General features: G+C 48.3%; 1 long non-coding RNA gene across 1 annotated transcript; it reads left to right on the top strand.

The window, feature by feature from the left end:
• The first annotated feature begins 7144 nt into the window (after positions 1 to 7144).
• Positions 7145 to 11170, top strand: LOC135990690 (uncharacterized). Its single transcript, XR_010606448.1, has 3 exons — positions 7145 to 7231; positions 10572 to 10639; positions 11114 to 11170. It is a non-coding gene; the product is annotated as an uncharacterized LOC135990690 (long non-coding RNA).
• Positions 11171 to 15259: the final 4089 nt, after the last annotated feature.

The raw sequence follows: 15259 nt of genomic DNA on the forward strand, positions 1-15259 counted from the left end.
GCTGTATTTTATGGTCAGATACATTTCTTACTCAGATTTCCTAGCTAATCTTTATGTGCTTTACCTGTTGATGAGAAGTGACTGTCTAGCTCCTCAGGTTAGCAGTCATCCATGGTGCATGTACCAGTTGAACTGTGGGCTAGTCTTTCAGAACACTATGTAAATAACTAAATAACTAACTAAATAAATGAAGTTAATTACATTTGCCATTTTTGTTACAGCTCTTTAAATTGAGACAGATGTAACATCTTATCAAGAATCTGGAGAGAACCCAGTGGAGGTCTGCTAAGATGTTTAGGTGTCTGGTGCATATGGCAAATGAAGATTTCCTGAAGAAACCCCGGGGGTTAGTGCAGAAAAAAAAAGTTTTGTGGGTGAACTAATTGCTGCCTTTAACTATTTGAAGAGGATTACAGAGAAGATTTAGTCAAACTTTTCTCACAGGTGCACAGAAAAAGGACAAGAAGCCATGACAAGGAAAAAAACCAATTAGATAGAAGCAGGGCGGTGGGGGGAAATCACAAGGTCAGTGGTTACAGACCAGAAGAGGGGCCCAGAGAAGCTGTAAAATCTCAGTCCTTGGAGACTTAATAACATTCAGCTGGATAGGGCCATGAGAAGCCTGATCTAGCTTTGCAGTTAGGACTAGTGACCTCCAGAGAGCAATTCCAACATAAATTCTTCTATAATTCTATGTATTCTAGCATCATGGTATGTTTTGTTTCTTGTTCAGGTGTAACTATTAGAAAACAGCCACCTCTAAGAAATTAATCAGCTATTAGATCAAATCTTCCATAGCACAGTGGCTGCAAAGTCTGCAGGGGTATAGTAGTTGTTCTTTAAAACTCAGCAAGAAGCCAGGTTGACAAGGTCAGGGGGACTCTACAGGAACCCTGAAACCTGGGGCCAAACAAGAAGAATCTGTATTTTTTTCTGAGCACACCTCCTGCAGCTGCAAGCATTTGTGGTGAGACACTTGCAGTTGGGATGACTGCACGGGAACGGGAAACGTAAGGAGGGAGCATCGCAAACCACATTCAGAGCCCAAAAGCACAGAAGGGTGCTCGGCACCCCCATCCTGAGCTCTGCATGGCCTAAGCCCTCACTTCACAGCTGAGGCAGAGGTGGCTCCATGCACCAGGACCACCACTGGGTAATGTCAAGCAGCACTGAACACTGGGGCAGCATCGGTGGCCATGTCCCCAGGACCTCCAGACACCTATTTGTCTTTTTTTTTTTTGCATGTTTGTTTCAAGTAAAACCTGATTTGATCCAAACCACAATTTTCCCTTATTTTACCCATAAATTTGTACTTCCATGAACCACCCAGATGTAGCTGGTATCTCTTAAAAACCCTTGACTAACCCTTCCTTTGCTAACAAACCTCGAAGGCAGAGAAGCATCTCTGGACACAGAGGCTTGCAGTATTCTGAGTGCCAGTGACAGATTAGTGTGCTCCATCCAGAGGACAGGGGACAACAGGACCCCTCCTTCATCCAGAAGGGATGAGATCTTCCCCTGTCTAATGCTTAGACGATATACAGTAATTTCTGGTGGGTTACCCTCCTGATACGGTTCTCTGAATATTGCTCTCAGGTGAGTAACTGATTTCTTTACATTTACCAATTCCTCTACCAGTTGGTGGGAACTAGAGAGCTGCCAGGGTTTGCTATCAATGTTTTTAAAAATATTTCCAAACTGAATGAGGGATTTGCTATAACCTGCACAGTGTTGCAGACTGGATGAGGCATCTTAAAACCAGGAGCTTTGTACATAACTGAGGTTTGTTCCAAAATGCACAAGAAGAAGGTTGCCAGAGGACAGAGAGGCCCTCCTCCTTCCTGAAATCTTGTTCCAGAAGTGCAGAGAACCTCAACTACTTCCTTGTGGTCAGATGTTTACATAAGTACAAGTAAATTACCTTGGGAAGTGCCCTTTGTAGTTCTGGCCCTTTTTCACCCTTCTGAAATTATCACAATATTTGTTCATTAATTTGAGACTGAAGTTGTTTGCAGTCCAAGACTAATAGCAGAAATATGCCATTTATACCAATTAAGCATTCAACTTAATGCTTTTATATAGCTTATTTGTAGCAGAATTTCATCAGACTCTGCTTTCATTTAAACTCATGTAATCCATTTTAACAGATATGAAAGCAGAATCGAATTTTTTTTTCTTTAATAAGTCTTTGCAGATATTCTAGCTGTAGACTCACCACTCAAACCATACCCTTGTCTCCCACTTGGCTTCTCTCTTACTTTCCCTGTCCCAGAACTTGCTGCTCTCTGCTGTCTTGCAGGAGAAATGTGCAACACATACAACGTACAATATTACAGAGGGAAATCCAAGCACAGGGCAGAATTATGCTCTATTTTAATGACTTAAGTCAGCTAAGTCGAGTACTCAGAAGTAAAATGACTGCATCAAGGCTGCAACCTGGACACATCCCCTTACGAATTTGCATGGAGTCAAAGTATTTAGTTTACATGTAGTCATCCTATATCTTTGTCAGGACCATGGCCTCAATCAGTACAAAAAATGGGTACAGTTCACTTATTGAACACTTCTGCAACATTTATTTTACCTTTAGGTCTATTTATCAAAAGCAGATATATTATATAATGCAGCACATATATGATATGGAGAATTTCAGTCCAAACATTTAAGCTGTAAGCACGCTACTAAAAAAACCACAGTCTGCTTCTCCCTGGGGATACCTCTGGCCACCTTCTTTCCCTGGGACCATGCAATTCCTCCTGTCACCATAAGACACTCCTGAAAGAAGGTCCAGAGGGACCAGACTGAGGTTGTGGTCACCACCAAGTGGCTCTCAGAGAAGTCGTCGGTCAGGAACAGGACATCTGAATTGTTCATGCAAAAGCAAACCATTCCCAGCCAAACTCCTTCACAGAACAACTCCAGGGCATGCATAGATTTAGCCGAGCATGAGTGCTACAACACATATCCAGGATATTCATATAAGCAAGCCCTGACCTTGCTGAGAATGAAAACATCATCTGCATGGTCTACTGTGCTGGAGAAAGTTTCTGTGCAGCAAAACCTGGTTGAACTTCCCTATCACAAGCAACAGAAAACAGGTTCATATGAACAGCAAGTGTTAGGGGGTCTTGCTAGGAGTTGTAAGGACAGGGCATGTAAGCAGCAGAGCCACTGAGACTGCAGTGCACATCTGTCTGCTTTGAGAGGAAGCCTGTGGGTTATTGAAGAAGAAAACCAGTTTAAAACGCTCTGATCTCTACATATGTATTCTCATTTCTGCAAACAGTTGCACTGAATCCCAGAAGGGGGTGAACTGTGCCATAACCAGAGCACCAGATTGTGAAGAGATGCACCTGGCAACAAATGCCTCTGTTTGCAGAACCCCATTGCAGGGTAGTTCCTAAAAAGCATGTCTTTCTAGTGCCATCAGCCCTGCTCGAAGTGGCATGAGGACAGTTACACTGAGGCAGGAGCAAGATCCACAGAGCCCAGCATCTCCCTCCTCCTCTGTTTCCATCAGCAGTTGCTTAGGAAAGGGTACAAGAACAGGGCAAGCATGGAGTGATATTTTTCCAGAATAGTCTTTTAGCCTCGAGCAATTTGCAGTTCATGGACTTCCTGAGCCAAAGATGGTATCTCTGTGACAAATAAATCATTTCAAGTATTTCCAAGCCCTTGAAAGAAACAGGAGTTCATCGAGAGGAGGATTCTGCTGGGAAAACCTGCCTCCGGGCCAGGGTTGGCTAGCCTACATTTTTATCCACCTTCAAAATCGGTTTCCAGGAGAGATTTTGAGAGTTTGTAAAGGAAACAGCGCGTAAGCCAAGACAGCAGCCTCTGGGAGAAGGAGTGAGATATCTGCTCCGGCCCCGGGCAGGGCGGAGGCGGCTGCTGCTGCCGCGCAGGGAGCCGCGGGGAAAAGCCGGTCGGTGCTAACCACCGGCGAGCAAAAGCCGGTCCTAAATACCGGCGATTTGCCGCAAGAGGGGGCTCAAAGCCCGCGGGCCGGAGCCCGGCCGGGTGTGGGAAACAGCCGTCGCCCGGCGCAGAGCAGCCAGGAGCGCCCCCGGCCGCGGGCCAGGAGGATGCTGAGCATCCCACTTCCTCCTGAGAGTTTGGAGAACTCCAAGTGATCATCTCCTCTAAATAGCGAGCTTGGGGACAGTTAGGAAGCCAGGCTGGGGTGGGACAAGGCGATGTTTTTGCAGGGAAGTTTCGGCAGTTGACACCCGGTTCGCTCAGCCTCTGTAGCGTGTCTGTGTTCAAATACACGTTCACGGGTTGTGACTGTCTATAAACGTCCTTCTTTGGAAAACAAGTCAGTAAATGCAGCAGGGCCACTAGCAGTTGGCTGCTACGATTTTGCTGGTGAATTCCTGGCAACAAATACAAACAAACATGCACACAATCATGTGTTACCTCCACTTACATGTTACCTTATGGATTAATATTTAAAGGCCTGACAATGCTGGGTCAGTTGACCAGATACATGTTCTGAAGGACTCAATCTTCAGCTGCTGTGAACTGTAGCAAGAGGATAATGCAGACACCAGCCCACAGGTACACTGTGGCCATGTAGCACTGTACCATATGTATGCTTACCATTGCTTTCCTGGGCACTTTGGCTCCTTTTTGAGAGCTCATGTTTGTAGCACAACACCAAAAGTGCAGCCCTTGCTTTTGCAGGCAAGGGAGAGAGAGCAAGAAATGAAATCTTCAGAGAAACTACATTTTGCAAGTGTAACTATGGCAGATACTGACTCTCCCTATAGCCAGCCTGCAGCCATCTAGCTAGTTTGAGGAGTGTCATTTTAACCATAAAAAGCAAGAACCTGAGATAACATTATTCTTTCCCCTGAATCCCAGCCATATTTCATTCACTCTTGTCTGATTTCTAGGCTGGTAGGAGACGAAAGCAGGACAGAGACATCATGACAAGCTCTACCTCCCCTTGCCCAACTTAGGAGCATGTGCTCTCCCAGCCTTACCACCAGCTGTCCCCTCTGTCACACAGGACATTACCCAGAGCTCCCTCCCTGTCACTCAGAGCTGGGCAGGACCTGCATTAGGTGCCAGTGCTGGAGAGCTTCTCCACTTCTTCTTCTGTTTTGGTGAGGAAAGGACTTGGCAGCTGCTGTAACAAACTGCTGTGGCGTGTCTCACCCAGGTACCCCTGACAGCAAAACATGGGGCATCTTTGAGGGTGAGAATTTCAGCTCTGCACATGCAAAGATAATGAGCTCTAAGGGATCTCCACTACAAGGTACCTGAGTGGGACCACAGCTGTCTCCTAAAAGACACGTGAGAACTGGTGCAATCCAGGTTGCCCCCAGGAGGCAGGAGCTAAACAGACTCAGCTGTTCCCCTCAAACTCTCACACCCTCAATTAAAACACCAGCTCCCAGGCCTGTTGCAAAATTATAGGATGTCATGCGTACTTGATGCAATAAGCACCACACCTGAATTTCTTCAGAAACACCCTCATTTGGCTTTCTTCACATCAGCTGATTTTTACACATCTTTTAGCCAGCTCATCAGGCTGAGGGCACATACCAGCACCCAGGGACAGTGCAGGCATTTCTGACAGGCTTGAAGGGCTCAGAGCCCTACCGATAGATAACATTCATCTCCATACGATATCTGGGTTAGTCACCCAGTCACCTGGTAATAGGATACGCATAGACTTTCACCTTGGAGTCTCTTTAAACACTTCCCAACATCATTACTTCCATGTCAATCTCTAAGTACTTCAAGAAGCCAAATATGTGGCAGTGCATGTAAAGAAATCAAGTTACAATTTTAAAATAGACTGCAGAATATATACTTTCTGTCAAGGGTTTCATTAAAGATTTGTTGATCACACCCTCTCAGCTGAATTTTTTACTTGGGGTATCTCTGTCAATCACCAATCACCAATCACAGGCCAGATCCTGTTCCAGATTATTTCTGTCCTGTGGAAATAAGCCTGTGGGAAATGAAAGATAATAGTGCACCGTTTATTTTCAGACAGGTATAATACCCCTAGAACTATTCTTTGGATTTTGGCAGAAGTTTTAAAATAGGATTCTCCACCTGTTCTAAGTAAAATGTGAAAATATATCTATTATTGTGGCAGAAAGTAGGGAGAAGGAAAACTTTTTCTCAGTTCTTTCTGTAGTCCCTCCCCTTGCTCAGAGTAATCTCTTTTGACATGTTCTTAGCAAGCAAAATGAGAAGCAAGGTCTTATTTTAATATTGGGGACTGGAAAATGGCCTGACCTGCAACATTCCATGGTTAGTCCATGGCAGGAGCTTTGCCAGGGGTCTGCTTTGTGCCCACATCCTACCAGTTGTGATACCAACATATCCTAGGGGCTGTATGCATTTTGGCAAGTGTGTTGATTCCCTCAGATTAATCTTTTGTTTAGCTACACGCCTCATACTAAATACTTCGAACATAATGTGAGGGGAATCTGGCTTACAACCAGTCTTTTTTCCCTCCTTCATCAACTTTGCTGAGCGTCACTCCTGGCTCTGGTGGACTTTAGAAATAACCACAAAGACTGAATCTAATAGACATCATTCATCCAACAGCATTGCCTTTAGCATATTTGCCAGCCTTAAAGTATTTTCAAAAGTCTGTAACATATAAAATTTTCTTGCATATTTTTCCAATAACCATGCTAATTGGTTGTCCCAGTTGTGCAGATTGTGCTGGGGCAGGAGGTGTTCCGATTATTCCCTTTGTTTATGGTATTAGACTTAGACTATTGTTGATCTTATTGTTCTTATTTGTAATATGTTTGCCTCACTAGGACAGTAATTGTGTCAAGCAAGTTGGAGTCCAATCTGCGGAGCTGAATGTTCAGAACTGCAAAAGAAAGGCTCCAATTTTTCAACCAGCGGGCATATTACTCCTCCACTTGGATTATTAAATTCTAATTATAGCCTGTTGATCCTGTTACAATGTTGTTTGTAAATCTAAATACAGTTCTCTAAAGCCTGCACTGATATGCATTTTATTTCTCAACCTGTTGATGCTTGGTAAAAAATACCAGTCTGCCTAATAGAGCAGGTGGAGGTTAGCTTGCTCTCGATCAAGCTCTTTCCCTCAACTATATTCCCTTGGATAAGTTTAGGAATCAGTGCTTAATCGTATGGATAAAGAACAACTATGACCAATGCATTTCACATAATGTCATGGTACCAGTGGACTCACCAGAGCTGGTGTGAGGAAGAAATTTTCCCTTAGGTAAGACTGGCAAGGGCTCACGGGCTTTTTGGGAGGAGGTGAAAGGCAGTTGGGTTTGGTTTCTCCATTCTTCAGGCAGTTACCCAAGCTCTTCTGGGAATGGTGCCTTAACAAATCCCTCTTATACTGGCGATTTCTTTAGTCCCTTCTTTGCTTTTCCTGAAATGTTTTTTGTGTTTTGGCCTCTTTTACAAGAGAGTTCTGGTTCGCCACCCCGTGTGAGAAGGTGTTTTGTAGGGTGCATTGTGTGTGCAGTAGGCATGGTTGAATCCACATACAGTGACTTCATATAAACTAAGTACCAATGAGGCAGTCATCTGTGATGGGCATGATAGAACTCCATGCCCTCACAAGCCTTTTTCTTTCCTATGTCTTTATGAATGTTAGATGCAAGGAAAGGAGAGATGCCCGAGCCAAGTGGTGCGAGCAGCAGCAGTTTCCAGGAAATGCTGCGTTTCAAATGGCTGAAAGATTCTGCAGGTCTGTGCTGTTACTGCACCTGCAGCATCCTCTCTCACCTATAAGAATAGAGGCATTCGCAGTAATAAATTACCGTGGTGAATGATCGCCTGAGTCCATAAACCATGCTCCCGTCTCAACCTTATTTTTTCTTTCAAGCCTTCTTTTAAGTTCCAGCACACTTGTGCACTCAGACTGCTCGCAAATACCTGGCATGGGCTTTCCCTACAGCATCAGCCAGGTTTCTCATGCACTCGTTGAGGTGGCCCACAGTGGCTTAACTGCTGGGCATGGAAATCACAGCGAGGATTGCCACTAGATCCCAGAGGGCTCCTTCCAGAGCCAGGCACAGCTCCAGGCAGTGAAACATCGCAACATGTCCCAATAGTGGGAAGGCCTGGGAAGGGTTGTGGATACTTTGACAGGTAAAGGGTGGAGAATTAGCCCAGTTCCTCCTGTCATCCTTGTCATTCAGAATCCACTGGGGAAGGAAGGGAGGGAGCTACCCCTCCTGGTAAGGAATGAAGTGAAGGTCTCTGAGAGCTTTTCTGCCGAGGTTTCTGCTCTGGAGAACTCTAACAGGCACTTGGGATACAGAGCTCTGAGCAACCGGCAGCCACAGCAGGTGCCTTATTGATCCTTTCCCAACAAGGAAAGTCACTGGGGTCCAGAGGGTAAAGCCTGTTTCTTCCCCTCCAAATAGCATCTGAACTTGCAGGCTTGTCTGGACAAACATGGATCAAAGAGTATAATAAGGATTGGAAGACACCAGGACATCCCAACGACTGGGATGGGGATGGGGGGGTTAGGTCAGACAGTTATTTGAAGGACTGAACTCTTCCATGTACACATATCCATGCCAAGATATGCAAGGCAGGGTGGTGCTCCCTCCTGGGAGGAAAGATGCTGTTTCCCTGCAGAGCCCGGTGGATGGGCTGGGAGGGCACAGCTGCCGAGCCGTGAGAAAGGCCTGCCCTTGGCTGTGCTTACATCTCCATGTCCCCTTGGGTGGGGACAAGAGGGATCCATCTCCTTCAAGCTGTCACTGAATCTCGCTAGTGCCCCCATGAAGTTATGAAGGAAACTTTCCACTTCTCCAATGGCTGTGACTTTAACAGGAGCAAAACTATCGATCTAGGGGGTCTATGCCAGGGAAATGTCAAGCCTGGCTGGAGGAGGTCGAGGGGGCTGTTTCTGCTACAAGGAGTGAGATGGCAAACCCACCTCTCCAGTCAGGGCAAAATGCAGGGTGGTACCCTAATTGCTGGGGATGAGGGCTGTGTGGGGCAAAATGTTCTACTCTACCCAAGGAACCGACTGCTGGATCCCTGGGCTTCGCAATCTTCATCCCTCCTGGAAGGGCCTCCTTCCCCCACCCCCAGAGCGCGTTTAATGGGGAGAAAGAGGCTCTTCCTGCGTTTAGGCGTTCCCAGCAACTAGAGACCTGCAGATGCCGACCTGAGAGGTGAGGGAAGGACCCTCGCTCTGCCCTAAAGGGCAAATGCGGCTGGCGTAGGGAGAAGGTGCCGGTGCCGTCCCCAGCCCGCAGCTGCCGCCGAGGGGCCCATCGCCAGCCCGGCTGCGGCGGGGGCGCCGGGCTCTGCCCCTCGGCCGGCCCCGGGGGAGCGGCCAACGCCGGGGTGAGCAGAGCTCGGAGGGACGTCGAGGGAAGCAGAGAGGGTGAGAACAGGTAGTAGCAGCACGACTGTCGCCGCTGCGGCGGGGGTGATGGAGACGCGTGAGGGGGGATCGAGGAAGGTGCCGGCTCCGCAGCTCTCGCCCGGCGTCCCCGAGGAGCCGGGGACCCTTGGAAGGGGCCGCTGCCTGGTCTAAACACACCGAGAGGGACACCCCCGAACCGCCGGCTGGTCCCGGAGGGCAGTGGTGCGGCTCCGGGACCGACCTTCCCCCTCGCAAGAGCCGGGGTTCCCCAGTTGGGGTGCCCCAGTTGGAGATTTCCAGTTGAGAGGGCTGGAAAAGGGCGCAAGGGTGGGTTTGCTGCCTCTTGACGTTGCTGCTGGTTTTACCGAGGGTTGTCCGAGGAGAGGCACAGACCGAGGGTGGCCTTGGCGACACCGGCACCCAGGGATGCTCCCCCCGCGCAGCGAGGGCACCCGCGGCCAGGCCCCGGCATGTGTCCGGCCAGGTCCGCAAATCCAAGGGATGCCTGCCCGAGCCTGGGGAGAAAATAAAGAGAATAAATCAAAGCAAAACGCCCCGCTTGACCGCGTCCCGTCGGCCGTCAGCCGCTGGCTGGGAAGCGGCGGCTCCACCGCCGGCAGCGCGGCGAAGAGGGAGAGACAGAACCGGGCCAGGTCCTGCGTGGGGGGCTGATGTGGATGTCTGTTGCGGGGTCCTCTCGTTGTAACGCCTGCCCGCCCCGCGAAAGGAGTCACAAAACCGGGGTTGGGGAGAGGCTGCGGTCCAGCGCCTCCGGAGAACGGAATTAACGCTTGAATCTGGGTTTCCAAACCACCCATAAAATAACAAATAAGGTCGGTGAGGCTCCTGTCTGAGATCCTGGAAACAAAAGGCCGTTTTCAGGTACCAGCCGGTGCTGGAGACCGGCCGGCCCAGCCGCCGGGGAAGCGCCCGGGCTGTGGGGCTGCGCTCCCGGCCGGCATGGCCCTCGGGGCCGGCACGATCGATCTCTTAAATTGGCACAAATAAAACATTATCTGCAACATCTGATGGCTCGATTTGATTTACTGTATTTGAAGTTTCCTTCCTTTACCAGAACGATACTTGGTTATTCCGTTCGGCTATTCCCTGACGCGCTCCCTGTGCTGCTGTGGTACCTAAAGACGGTCGACGACGGAGTAGAAAACAAGTTTCGATAAAATGGGGAAAAAAAAATATTTGTTTGGTATTTGCCTTTCAGAAACAAACCCTGACACCGGCTGCGCAAAAAGGCAAAAGCAAATCGCGCAAAAACGTCTCTCGATGAAGGTAAAATTCGGCCGTCCGCTACGGGGAGAGATTTTAAAACCTGTCAAATGTCTCAGTTAATTAAAAAAAAAAAATCTTCCTTTAAATTGTTCAGGGCTTCTAAGCTGCTTAATATCAAAGTGGGTTTTTAGATGCTACGCAATACTTTCGAAGAACAGACTACGGTCACCTGAAACGATTTTAGTTGTGCTTCCACGTGCGGGGCACATTATTGAGTCAATAAAATGTCCCGTAGAGGTTCGCAAATCTCTCCAAAATCGTGTTTACTTAAGATAAATTAATTCGTTTCGGACGTCAAAGAGCATGTTAAAGTAGTATTTCTCGTTTTCTGTATTTGCCTCATTTCCTGCACTATTTTTTTTCTTATTTTTCTTCTTTTCTTGTCGTAAAATAAACGTGCTTTTTACTCTTACTCTATAACGGGATAAAGGAAAAATTACGAGCTCAGGCTAACATTTATCTTTTCTTTCCCAGTTTCCCCACAGCTGAACAAAACCCAAGCCCAAGCTTTTTACGAGGTGCTGTGAGTTGTGTTCTTCACTGTCTTTGGCTTCTTCTGGCCGCGCTGCGGGCCGGTGAGGAATCGTGGGCTGCCGGCGAGCCCGGGCGGAGAGAGGCAGGAGCCCATCACTGTGTCTGCCGGGGACTCGCAGCCCCAATCGCGCTCCATCTTGGGAGGTGGCACGCACGTTAAAAAAATTTAAAAAAAAAAAACAAAAACAAGAAAGAAGAAAAACAAATGGGTTTTGTTTCCCACTCGCTCCGGGAGCATTTGGGGCGGGGGAGGTGGACAGGGGGGGATTGGCCTGGTGCCTCCCGGCTGTCGCCGGCACCGCCGGGCGGGGGACGCGCCCGGGGCCGCGGGCAGGAAACCCCGGCGGCAGCGGCTCCCACCGCCCGCGCTGGGGCCGGCGGCACCCGCCGTTCCCCGTGCGGAGGGGCGAGAGCGCGGAGCGTGCCCCCGGTCATAGAGGGGTGCGAGGAGCGCGAGTGGGGGCACCGCGCGCGTGGCGATCGCGCGTGGGGCGCGGGGACGTTCTGAGCGCTCGGGGAGCGGGACGCGCGTGGGAACGGGCTGCACGAGGCGGGTGGAGCGCGCGTGGGGGCGGAGCGCGCGTGGGGGTGGGAGGCGGGGCGGGCGTGGGCGGGCGCTCGGAGGGCGCGGCGGCTCTTTGGGGAGGGCCCGGCCCTGCCCGCCCCGCCCCCGCCCAGCAGCCGCCCCACGGGGCCCGGGCGGGGCAGCATCCCCGGGCCGGGGCCTCTTCCCGAGCCGCGCTCCGGAGGAGCTGCCCAGCGTCTCGCGTGGGAGCGCGGCCCTGGGGTGGGTATCGGTCCCGCGGGGTATCGCCTTCCCCTGTCCTCTCCCCCCTAAGTGCACGGTCCGGGGAGGTGGGTGAGCGGCGCTGCTGCCGGTGGGGCCGGGCTGGGCTCCCTCCCGCCGCCCGCAGCCTCGCCCCGCCGCCCGCGGGGTCCGGATCACCGCACGGACGGGAGCAGCGCGGAGGGGAAGCTGCGCGGGGCGGCAGAGCTGCGCGCGGGGCGGCAGAGCTGCGCCCGGGGCTGAGGGCGAGGGGAAGCCCCGGCCGCTCCCCGCGTCCCACCCCGCGCTGGGCTGGGGGTCGCGCTCTGCTCCGAGAGCAGCCTGGAAGGCAGCGGCGTTAATTTGGGCGTCAGCATCGCCCACATCCCAGAGAGCTTTTTGTTTGATTCCCCCCCCTCTTTTTTTTTTTTTTTTCCAATAAGTCCGATAACTCCAGGTTTTTGTTTGGTTGGGTTTTGTTTGGTTTTGGTTTTTTGTTTGTTGTTTTGTTTTGGGGTTTTGTTTGTTTGTTTTTCTGGAGTTGATTTACCACAGTTCAAAATAAAGCTAGAAACATTACGCATCAAACGCCACTTTCCCAATGAACCTCTTTCTTAAAAATAACCCTCCAACCTTTGGCTGGAGCCTGATGCCGCGGGATGCAGGGAGGGGAAGATGTTTTTGCCGTGCAGAGCAGAGCGCTCCGGAATGAGGGTGCAGCCACGGGGGAGGTAAACTGGCGGGGTTTATTCCAGAGACACTTAAAGTATCAAAGCATTATCTTTAAAAAAAGAATGAAATAAATAAAATGAGGTTGTTAAAAGCCTCTTCCCAAACCTGATAGTAATTTTTTTTCCATCTGTGATCTACTTAACACACCGATCTGACACTGTTTTTTGGGCTAGATGGCCCTTCCTATACTAGTTGTATCATCCTAGTTAAACTATGTGAGTTATGGTTCACCAAGGCCAGACTGAACAACCAAACTGAGCCCTACCATTTCCATTTTCACCACTGCAGAGGGGGTGAACTTTTTGTGTAGTTAATTCTAAAATGCTTGGCAGCTTGCTCGTCAAACCGTGAGCATAAAAAAATGCAAACAAATTCTCTATTTAATAGTCCCTGGACAGGGCAACTAATCCATTCTAAACTGGTAATGGATATCGACGTCAACAGGTATGCAGCGAGAGTCAAATGCTCTCCACTCAATGGAAGACACTTTCCTTCTGAATGAGGATTATGTGCAAAATGTAACTTGGCAGAAGGATCCAAATTAAATTCATGCTTCAGTTAATTCAGATCTATTTTCCTGGTTGCCCTTGCACACCAGACAACCAAATCCCTGTTTGTATCTGCTCCTTTTAAAGAGTTGATACAAATCTCTTCTCCTGGGGAGTGTTGCACGATGCACGCATTAAAGATTGTGATTCATTCAGGCACTAATTAGAGTTATAAAAATACCTGAGATGGATTTTTATATCACTGTTATTACTACAAACATTAGTTTGAGATATTGGATCTACCGTATGACTGTGTTTCCTGTGTTTTTTTCACTAATATGCTGCAAGCAGCATTCCAACTAATCATCTTAATGGAAATTAGAGAGGGAAATGGTCTATTAGGCTATCTAATCTATCCTCACTCAGCACTATTTTCTTACATTTGTCAGTCCAGATTTAAATTTAAAAACAAACCATGAGAATTACTCTGCAGTCTTGAGAGGCTGTTATACCACCAGATAGCTCAGAAAAGAGAGAAAAAATTGAGAAAAAGCATTGATAGAAAATGTTTTCTGATGGTCAACTGGTTTGGGTTTTTTTTTTAGATTTTATTTTATCCCATAGCTTTAAGTCTTACATCCCTCTGACAGCTTAAATATGTGTTCTCTGTTCTTCATCTATACACCTGTCACCATGACCCTACCATGTTTTTAATGCCTTTTCTTTCCCCCCCCTGCTACAGAAGGTTAATAAAAGAGTGCAGGTTCAGCTCCGGCCTCATTCCGGACAGGAACTTGACTACTTAATTATGTCCAAATTCTTGCCCTTTTCCACTCCTCCCCCTCTCTTTGGCACATGGATGGCAAAATGCGTGATCTTTCTTGCAGATCTTTTCACTGAAATGATAGGAAAAGTTGGAATTTTCTTTAATTTGGTCCCAAACTACATTCACTGCTGTTTCCTCTATGAAACATTTACATAGAGCTGGTACTCTCTAGGGAATAAATATATAGTATGGCAGCATATGGGAGCTTTCCATGTCAGGCAGTGTACTTCGTGTCACGGTCTTAGTGTAATTTTACACTTTGTCTAAGGATATGGTTCCCCTTACCCTCTCCTTGGCAGAACTCCTGACTTAGGGATCTCCTATGCCCTTCTCTCTCCTCACCGTAAACCCAGTGCCTGTCCCTCCACACACCCCATCTGTGCAGCGGATACACCAGAGACACAGAGGATTCTACACTGGGGGTAAAACCCGCCATTTTCTGGGGGTTGTTTTATTCAATCTGCTCCATCACATAGTTACTTAACGCTAAAGCTGGCGCTGTTGGGAGAAGCAGCCATGGCATGATGATATGCAGGGGTGAGATGAAGAAACCACTTAATCAGGCTCTGCCACCAAACCGACGTCACCATAATTCAGCGCAACCTTCTGGCATCGTGTAAAACTGCTTACATCATATATCGGTGTGATACGACCTGATCTATCACTTTTGTTGGTGGGCAGAAGACTTCATAGATTTAACCACGAAACAAGCATGTGTCTCCTTGGCCTGCTTGCCCCCATAAACTGTGCTTGATCAGATGATGTGCAATTCCCTCCCCTACACTAAACCGAATACAGTCTGGTAATTGCCTGAGAAACAATAAAACATGCATGAGACAAAGCATTAATTTACACTACTTTATTTCTACAGCGATGAGAGAAACCAGACTGGGCCATTGTTGAAGATCACTATTTCCTGCCCTGTAATAAATTTCTCATCTTCCCTGATGCTTGTTTATTTTATAAATGTCTTTGCTTTGGCTTTCATATTTAGCTGCCAGCAGGACACCATTATCCCCTGACAGCATTCTGTTCCTTCTCCATTGTCATTACCGCTGAAGCGATGTTATATTGCTGTGCTTGGCCTAGATGGTAGGGCTTTCTTATCTTGTATTTTGTATTGCTTTCCTGACCTAGACTCCTGATGAGACACAGAGAAAAGGTGGCAACACTTAAAAAGCAATGTTTTCATGAAGTATTAGCAATTTTGGTTTTTACTTAAAAAACAAAACAAAACAAAAAACCCCCCAAAAATGAAACACCAACTGCTTTTC

Source organism: Caloenas nicobarica, chromosome 7 (assembly GCF_036013445.1).
Source record: "Caloenas nicobarica isolate bCalNic1 chromosome 7, bCalNic1.hap1, whole genome shotgun sequence".
NCBI lineage: Eukaryota > Metazoa > Chordata > Aves > Columbiformes > Columbidae > Caloenas > Caloenas nicobarica.